Genomic DNA, 8,623 nt, shown 5'->3' with positions numbered 1-8,623 from the left:
TGCAAGAAGTATTTAAAGTGAAAAAAAAAAAAAAAAACAAGGACCTACAACCAAGATTAATCTATTCAACAAAGCTATCGTTTAGAATCAAAGGACACATACAGAGCTTCACGGATAAGAAAAAGCTAAAGGAGTTCATCACCACCAAACCAGTATTATATGAAATGCTGAAAGGTATCCTTTAAGAAGAGGAAGAAGAAAAAGGAACTCTTGCCATTTGCCACACCATGGATGGAACTGGAGAGCAGATAAATACCACATGAACTCACTCATTTGTGGAATATAAGGAACAACATAAACTGATGAACAAGGACTGATCCAGAGAGGGAGAGGCATTGATTGGACTGTCGGGCTTTGGAGGGAGGGTAGGGGAGGGGGGGGGTAAAGGGGAAAGAGCAACGAAAGGACTTACATGCAGGCATATAGGCCTAACCAATGGACACGGACAACGGGGTGGGAGGGCAAGAGCGGGGGGGAGGGGGTAGAGGGTAACGTGGGGACAAGGACACATATGTAATTTCTTAATCAATAAAAAATATATTTAAAAAAAAAATCCTTGATCAACCCCTGCTTCTACATGTCCCTTTAAAGGAGCTGTGTGAGAATTTCTAACAGACCCATGCCATGAGTGGAATTGCTGGGTCATAAGATATTCCTATACTTAATATGATTAGTTAGTGCCAGATAATTGTCCAACCTGTGTTTCCACCTGCAATAGCAGGAATCTCAATGCCCACACCCCTGCCAGTACTTGGCATTGTCTAGCTTTCTAGTTTTGCCAGGCTAATAGCTATAAGCCTTACAGCTTATCATGCCCTTAGAATGTAAGGTGATCTCTCATCTTTGCTTTAATTTGCATTTCTCTGATTACTAACAAGCAGTCTCTTTCATATCCTTGTAAATCTTTTGGGTTTCCTCTTTTGTAAGTTGTCTGTATATTTAGCCCATTTTTCTTTTGGTATACTAACTCTTCTTGTTGAATATCAGAAGTTCCTTGTATATTCTAGAAGTTGATCCTTTGTCATTGTAAATTTTAGACATCGAAAATCTTTTCTCCCAATCTGTCATCTGTCACTTAAATTCAATTCAACTGTGGTATCACTTGCTAACAGAAACCCTTAATTTTGATGTAATCAGATCTACCATTTTTACCTTGTGGTTTGCACGTCTAAAGACTGGTTTAAGAAATTTTTAACCGTCCCAGGTTACAATGCTTTTCTTCTGTTAACTTCATAGTTTTATATTTTGTATTTAGGTCTATAATCTGTTGGAAATCTCCTTTGTATGTGGGGTTCGATAGGGATCCAATTTTTTCTTCAACCTTTCTTCCTTGTTTTCCACCATCTCCTAAACAACCCACCTTTACCCTATTAATCTGAGATGCCAATTCCATGTTAGATGAAGTTCACAGGTAAACACAGGGCTGCCTGCAAGCACTCCACTGCCACATTAAAGACAACTGTTTAGGTGTCTCAGTATCTGAGAGGCAATTTCCCCACTCTTTATTCTTTCATTCCAAGATTGATTTAGCTATCTGTGGAAATTATTTTTCCCAATACATCTTAGAATAAGTATATCATTTCTTTAAAAATTACAACTAGAATTTTGATTGAGATTTCATTACATTTATAAATTAATTTTGGGATACTTAACATCTTTATAATTTGTCATGCAATCCAAGACCTGGTACATCTGAGGAGAAAGAATTGTCAGAAGAGAGTAAACTAGATATTCATAAATATCTTTGAGAGGTCTCAAAATTCTGTCCTCACCAATGGCCTTCTTACTGGAGTCTGGGAAGGTGGAGCAATAAAAACTCCATGTTTGTCAATAAGGAACCAGAATCAGGGGTACTATGCTTCATTCTCCAGGGAGTGGGCCTGAGCTCTACATGCCCTCATCTAGCATGGCACCAGCAATGACTGAGCAAGGGGCCAAAGGAGTGACTCATGGGCCCCTACCCCTCATCAAGGGGAAGAGAAAGCAGCCAAGTGTGCCCAGGCAGCCAAGCACTGCAGGCTCGCAGAGCCCAGGGAACCTGAGACTGGGATCAAGAGAATGCAGATATGTAGGCCTGCTGACTGGAGACCCTGGTAAGACTGGGGACACGAATAGGAGATGCCAATCCATGACTATGGAAACAAGACAGGACAAGTTCCAGCTGAGTAGATGCCAGTGGAGGGCAGAGGACAGTGTTGAGCCAGAAACTCCCTCTCACCAATGCCTGGGTGCTGCATGCCCTGTCCCCCTCTGCCAGGACCTGGGATGGCATCCAGGGACAAGGTGGCCCAGGGAGAAGAAAAAATCCAGAAATTGACTATTCATGCAGAGGAGTCTGAGTTTTAAAGCAAAGTTATCTTGGATGGATAAGTTAAATTTTGTGGAAATAAATAACTTGCTTTTGGTTTTGTTTGTTTGTTTGTTTTTAAGCCCAGAGATATCTAACTATGATGGTTATATAAATTTCCTATCTACTATACAACTTTTGCTTTCTGCAGACTAGCTTTCAGCAGTAGGAAAAAGTCTGATAAGAAAGGGCTGGGAGTATTAAACAAATAACTATGACACAACAATAAGACTGGTAAGAAAATTGAGGCATAAAGAAACTGAAAGCCTTGCTTTTCATCAAAATGAATTAATGGCAGACAATTGTGGATGACTATGTCATTTCCAGTGCTCATTCAGGCTCTGAACTTAAACAGTACCTTGAGAGGATTCTGGAATAACCCCCTGAGACCACGGTCATTCTCACAAGAGCTCTGGTAGGTCTGGGATGCTGAACTTACAGAATGGGGAGCTCCTTGGTTTGGCCTGCTGTCTCCGGGGTGATGTCACTGCCCCACAGGAAGCATCCAGCACACCAGGGCTGGCCGAGCTTCCTGACACTGCCAGGTGACACCCTGTCTCAGGGACCATGTGCAGCCTGATGGGTGGTCAACCCTCCTACAGCTGGTCCGCAAGCCCGCCTTGTCCTGTGGTAAGAGATGGGTGTGGCTTTTAAATATCGCTCCGTGTGTGGGTAAAAATATTCTCTAAGGAAAGGCAGATGCTACTGCTAAGAAGATACACTCCATCTTAGCTCTGTTTCAGGCCTGGCTTTGCACAGAGCGTGCTCTGCGTGCAGTCCCCCGGCTCCTCCAGCGGACTCACCAGCTCTAGGGACCCTGGAGGGGAGGGGGCAGGCTGCTTTTCACTATGACAGCCACTGCCCAGGGGAGCTGCTCCTCCCGTGGCCTCTGGTTGTGGGTCTGGGCAGGTCTCTCTTCCCAGCCCAGTCTTCTCTCACTATCCTGGCTGCTGGTCAGCCTCCCTTCACTCGCTTGGATGGGGGCTCTGGGGCTCTGCTCGGCTCTCATCACTCCGGGTGCCTGTCCCAGAGCTGGTGCAGCCTCCCCCTGGCCCACCGTAGCTCCGATGCTCCTGCGCCAGGGGACACGAAGCTTCTCTAGGAGGCGCACATCTCCGCAGGACTCACCTTGGGAAGGAGTCCCAAGTCTTTTGCACCACAAGGCCCCGCATTTATCCAAGGCACCTGTTCCACACCCCGACCCCCAACACTCAGGTGGGGCAGGAAGCAGAGACTCAAACCCGCATCCACATTTTCATCTTGTCTGGGTACAGCACACAAGATAAGGAGAGCTCTTACATGTATAATGGCCAAAAACAAACCAAAAGAAGAATATTTTGTGACACGTGAAAATTATTTAAAAAAATTCAAATTTTAGTGGCCATGTTATAAAGCCTGGTTGGACCACAGCTGTTCTCGCTGACTCATATATTGTCTATGGCTGCAGCCGCAGATCTGAGTAGTTGTGCCAGAGACTGCAAAGTCCAAAAAACCAAAAATATTTACCATCTGGCCCTTTACAGTAAACATTTGCTGGCCGCTGGTCTATCACAAACCTTTCCTCTCCCTCCCTCTCCTGACGGTCTTGTGCAATGAAAACTACCACTGCTCTCAGAATGGTGGGCAAAGGCAGACCGACAGCCAGCAGGGTGGGGACCATAGTATTAGGGGACGGATACACATTCCTTTTTTGGTAAATAATTTTCAACAGCTCCAAGTTCAAAAGTTCTCTTCCCAGCCAAACTAATTTTTACATATCTTTGGAAGAAAGCGTTACTGATTTTTTTGTATCGAATTAACTTTTTTCAAAGTTACAAAAGAGTGAATTGATCATTTCTAAGCAGGAGGATGATCTCAGACTAGTGCTAGTACTTTTTAAAGAAGAATTGGACCATTGGAACCACAAACTTAGGTACTAAAGATAATTGAGGACTGTCCAAAAATCAAAATGATGAATTCTTCTGTGTGTGTGTGTGTGTGTGTGTGTGTATCTGTGTTGATCAGTTCAACAAACTGGGTTGAGAATAGGAGTAGGAGAATTTACTTCTTGAAGGAGTTTTTGAATCTGATTAAGGGTTTATTTTTTTAAAATTAGCAATATGTCTCTAATGTCACAGACAAGGGCAGGTCTGGAGTGGAGGGAAATGCTAGGAAATGTGGCCACTCTTTGTTTAGCTTTGAGAGAACCAAACGGAAGACATCACAACATAAGATAGGAAATGTGACTTTGTTCATTTGGGCTTTAAAAAAATTCATTCATTCATTTACCCAAAACCCATCATTTACCAAGATTGTATTAGGGGCAAAAAGCTGCAAAGATACATGCCACCCTCCCTGCACAGAGAGAAGATAGTAAAATGGGAGTGTTTTCTTGGTCAGAAGGAACAGATTCAGGCAGGCTGGCTCAGGAGGGGGATTTTTTTTTTTAACTCAATATGAGTACTAACGGAGGGGTCTTCCACAGGCAGCCAGAGGCAGGCATTGGAGGGGCAGGCTCAGGGCATTGGGTCTGGAGAGACACTCTAGTTGGGGAAGATTCCAGGCTGTGGCAGGTGTTGGGGGGCCATGTCTGTTGTCCTAGCTCAGTCTCCTCTGAGCTTTTTCTTTCCCGTGGCTGAAGTACTTCTCTCCTCCATTACTTCTGCTTGCTCATAGTTTCAATATTTTGTAATTTGGGTTCCTTATGACCCATGTGGGCTCAACTCTTATTTCTTGCTTCTAAACATCCTACCAAATCTTATTTTTCCTGACATTTCTCTATCTTAATTTCCAAGAAAGAAATGGGGATTTTCCCAGCTTTTATGTGTGTGTGCCAGGTTATAAAATGAATCGTTGAATAGACCACTGATTAGTTGCCTGTTGGTTAGATGCCTACTCTGAACCAATCAGCTCTGTGGGTGGTGGTGAGGGGTGAATGGGGCGAAGCACAACCATTTAAAGCTGCTCCTTCGGTTTTCCCCAGCAGGGTTACTGGAAATGAGAGATAATGTGAATAATTTGTTTACCATGGAGTGAAACATGAAATTAACTCTATGCTGTGATAAGACTAAGAGCCAAATTCCCTGGGCAAGTCTGGCAGCACAGATGGTGGGAAAGAAAAGAGCCCGTAACCGGGTAGGATTAGGGCTGGGAACCTCTTGTCAGCAGGACTCAATGTCCCAGGGGTAGCCAGGTGGGCAATATCCAGAATTGTTGGCTATGTGTTGTATCCAAAGGGGTACATGGCAGCCAGCCTGGCAGGATGGCATGGTTCCAGGTGATGGGATACACCGTACCAGGGGTGGCTCTAGTCCTCCAGTGAATGGCAACAAGAGCTAGGCAGGATCTCCACATTGTCTGAAGTTTAGAGCAAAACACTAATTCCAGTGGGGAACTGGAGTGCTGAGCAGATGCCCAAGATAGAGGCTCACTCTTACAGAACGTGCATGGGGTGTATGTGCATGTAGGGGAGAACATTGATACAACCCCAGGGGTACATATCAGCCACAAAAACACAAAGGATCAGTAGTGGTGCAAACAACTTGAGCCCTCCACCTGCAACATGGAGTAGGTCAGCAGTGCAGGGTATGCATGTCCAGACCTGGGAGGCTAGAGAAGGTGGGAGCAGAGATGAGTTTTTGAGAAATCAGAAAAGCCATCATAGATGACTTTTCAACTGACCTTGATATAAGTATTTATCAGGAATAAAGGGAGATAAAAAACCTTCCTTGGTCAATAGAAACGAAAAGTTCTGGGGCCCATCTGATACCTTCCCCTCAGGCTCAAAATTATCTACATGGCTAAGCAGGTGGTAAGGGAACACAGAAGGTAAGTTACTCCCAGTTACAACCCACAGCTGAGGTACACCTGAGGAAGCCAGCTAGTGGACCAGATCACCCTGAGGGTTGCTAAGAACATGTGAAGGGGAAAGCTCTGTAGATTTCCAGAGAGGAGGGCCACTCTGAGCTTTTTTAAGTGTCTCTAAAAAAGTCTGAGCTGCTTCTGTGACTTCTCTTAGTTCACCATAAAAAAAAAAAAATTTACTCAGGTGCTTGCCCCATGTGCTTTAACTATCTTTACCAGAGTCAATAGCAGAAGCTTGGCTAATTAGTACAGTAAATAACAGAAATGGCGTCTGCTGGCAAAATTAGCAATGTGTTAATTAACATAAAGAATGGTTAAAATGGGCTTTTACTGTCGAACCTAATGATGTTCAAGACAAAGTGGAATGGCTAGAACAGTGGTTCTCAACCTGTGGGTCATGATCCCTTTGGCGGGCAAACCACCCTTTCACAGGGGTCGCCTAAGACCATCTTGCATATCAGATATTTACATTACGATTCATAACAGTAGCAACATTACACTTATGAAGTAGCAATGAAAATAATTTTATGGTTGGGTCACAACATGAGGAACTGTATTTAAAGGGCCAGAGGTTGAGAACCACTGGGCTAGAACAATAGAGACCCTCTCTGCCCTTATGTAAGCTGAGTATAAGATTCTAGCCAGCCCTTCACTCAGGGTCTTTCAGAATGGCATCAGAGGCACCATTCAGAACTTATCCTGTGTTGAGCCATTCATTTAGACAATCCTGGTGGCCTGATATTAACTAAAATCTGGTATTTGGAATATTGTCCTGTCATTCCCAAGAGAACCTTCCAAATAAAACGTGGATAGAGCACCTAAAAGGTCAGAAGGCTGGGACTTTGCTGAGCTTAGAGAACCAGCTGCTTGCACGGTTTGGGGTCTTCTTACTAATAAATGTGTCACAGCACTTGGTCTGAGACCTGCCTTCAGTATTATACCACACTGGGGTTGCAGGGAGATCAGATCAATCAGATCCCACCATATCTTGGCCAGGAAAAGGCAACCCTAGTGATGCAGAAATGGGAAATTCTATTGAGTCTAGGCATCACTCATCCATTTGTCCATTCAACAGATGTTTCTCACATAACTTCTATTTGCCAGACATGTGCTCGATACTGAGGGTACAGCGTGGCATGAGGCAGCCATGATCCCCTCCCTCAAGAAGCTTTTAGTCTAGGAGGCAAGTGATCAAACAAGTAATGGGGGGGCGGTTCAGAGATGTGGAGACATGGAACAGGCAGAATATACAAGACTGGGAGGTTAAGCAGTTCCTTCTCTTTTTCTGGAAAAATTCAAGTGCTAGAATTAACCCCACAGGCGACTGGACAAATGCCTGAGGGCATTGGACTGGACCCTGTTACAGAGTCTGCAGCTCAGGGACATTTTTGAGGTCCCGTGGCCATTCTCCTCCCATCACTTTGGAGCCACATGGACACCTGCCCCCTCCTATTTTTATCCCGGAGGCCACTAAGTTTCAAATCTACATGATGCAGTTGGCAGATTTCATCCCCAGAGACCGCAGCACGAAGAGGCTCAGTGACTTGCCCAAGGGCATTTATTGAGTCAACGGTAGAAATGGGAACAAAACTCAGTCACCTGACGCTGAGGCCAGCTCCCCTTCTCTGGACACATCACCCAACGGGGAAAATAATCCTCTGAAGTATCAAATAGCGTTGGTCTTTTGATGACTGAGCAAACTGATGAGCAAATAATGAGAAAAGTGGGTGTTAAATTTCCTTTGACATAACCCCTTCGGAAAATGCAGCAACGGAAACAAGTAGAATGTGACTTATGTTATAATAAAAGCAAAAATATTTTAAAATAGCCAAACAGCTGATGAACATGAGACCTGGCTATGACTGTCTGCTTAAAGAAGAGCAGAGACAGAGTCAAATGCATAATCTGCCAGAGTGCTCAGGCACGCAGGGTGACTGCTCACGATTCACGGTGCTGATATAGGTGACTGAGTGGCCCTTTTCCATTGTCTTAGTTATAGAGGGTAGGGGAGAGGTACTTTTAAAACACAGATCACTTAAGAGTAGTCCCACTTGAGACTTTGATAAGCTGACTAATGACATACGCCTGATGGAATCACAGTTGCCCGGGTTCTTGCCGAGATGAAAGAAAACAGTATCTGCCTTGGGAATAGAGGGTCTGTAATTCACTTCCTCTGTGATGAGGAAAGGGATCCAGGACAAGTCTGACCTGTGTACCATGAACCCACTGTCCACTCACACCCAGCCTCTACCGAACCACAAAAGGCTTTTACATTTTAGATGGTGAATTTTGTGAAAGGAATGTAATTGCTTACAGAATTCCATATTCATTTTCTTTCCCTTGGAATTTCTATTCGTTTCTTTTTTAAAAAATATATTTTATTGATTTTTTACAGAGAGGAAGGGAGAGAGATAGAGAGTTAGAAACATAGAT

This window comes from Myotis davidii, unplaced genomic scaffold (genome assembly GCF_000327345.1).
Source record: "Myotis davidii unplaced genomic scaffold, ASM32734v1 scaffold68, whole genome shotgun sequence".
Taxonomy (NCBI): domain Eukaryota; kingdom Metazoa; phylum Chordata; class Mammalia; order Chiroptera; family Vespertilionidae; genus Myotis; species Myotis davidii.
Note: the sequence above shows the minus strand (reverse complement) of the source record.